This window comes from Gossypium hirsutum, chromosome A10, assembly GCF_007990345.1.
Source record: "Gossypium hirsutum isolate 1008001.06 chromosome A10, Gossypium_hirsutum_v2.1, whole genome shotgun sequence".
Taxonomy (NCBI): Eukaryota; Viridiplantae; Streptophyta; class Magnoliopsida; order Malvales; family Malvaceae; genus Gossypium; species Gossypium hirsutum.
In genome coordinates, this window is record NC_053433.1 from 72,123,667 (window position 1) to 72,125,184 (window position 1,518).

Here is a 1,518-nt window from a genome sequence, read left to right on the forward strand (position 1 = left end):
TTAATTAACTTGTTTAATTTCTAATGCATTTAATTGCATTTTAATTTTTGTTTCTTCATTCAACTTCACAATAAACAATACTACTAATATCTTTACGGTTGTTGTTGGAGAATGCCTCTTATTTTGACCAAAGTTTTTTTTTTGTTTTTCTTCACCTAGTTAAATTATGTTTTTAGTTACCACTTAAACTATGATTAACCTAGAGTTATTGTAGTCATACATGCTATTGAATTTCAGCATATAAATAGGTCTTAGTTACTCTAGGTTTTATATAACAAAAATTATTTAGATTGAGAGAATTTTGTTCTTTGTTTCGAAGGCTTTTTCTTGTGGGCCTTCTGGTTTTTCGTTTAATTCTCTCCATATTTAGTACTCTCCTTTATTATAATAAAATCTCCTTTTGCTCTTGATTTTTTATCCTCTCTTGAGGAGTTTTTTCACGTAAGATTTGCGTGTTTGATCTTTTCAATTCTTATTTTATTTGCTTTGTTCGTTGTTTAATTGAGTTTATCTCTTACAAATTAATATCATAGCTAGTTCGATTTCTGCAATCAACCCGTTCAAAGATGGCAACGTCAATGTGTGATATTAAGAAGTTCATGAAATTCCAAATTTTAGTTTGTGGCAAGTTTAGATGATGAGAATATTGGTTCAGAACGGTCTAAAAAAGGTTGTTACAGGGAAGAAGCCCGTAAATATGAATCAATCAAAATGGGAAGAGCTCGATGAAAAGACTCTATCAGCTATTCAATTATACCTCACGAATAATGCCTTACATGAGGCTCTGATAGAGAAAACAATGTCTGCGTTATGGAGGAAACTAGAAGCTTTATATATGACGAAATCTCTGACCAATAGGTTAGTATTAAAATAATGTCTCTACACGTTCAAAATGGCTGAGAGTGAGTCCATTATAACTCATACTAGTGAGTTTGGTACCCTTCTTAATGATTTAAATAATCTCAAAGTAGAGATTAATGAAGAGGATCAAGTTATGTTGTTGTTATGCTCTTTGCCCTCTTCTTATAAAACTTTCAGGGAAACTCTGATTTATGAGATAGATCATCTCTTGTTCAAGGATGTAATGGGGAATCTTCTAAGTAAGGATAAACTCGACAATAAGTTAGGCCCAAACAGAAAATCAGATAGGCAAGCCTCAGTTCTAGTTGCAAGAGGTAGACAACAAACAAGAAAGAAAGATCAAAACAGGTCTAAAGTAAGGTCCAAATCTAGAAATCGTGACAAATATTATGGCTATTGTAAAAAGGTGGGCCACGTTAAGGCAGAATGTTGGAAACTTCAAAATAAAATCAAAAGGGATGCTGAAAACTAAAGGTGTTCAAATTTTGGTTAAAACTGAATTAACTGACCGATTCAAACTAATTCGGTTAATCAGTCTAATTCGATCGGGGGTCTGTTAATGGTTTTTTGAAAGTTTAATTATCGAATAATTCGATTTGAAATTGGGTAATTAACTGAATTAACTGAACTTTCAAAAAACTAATATTATGTATAACA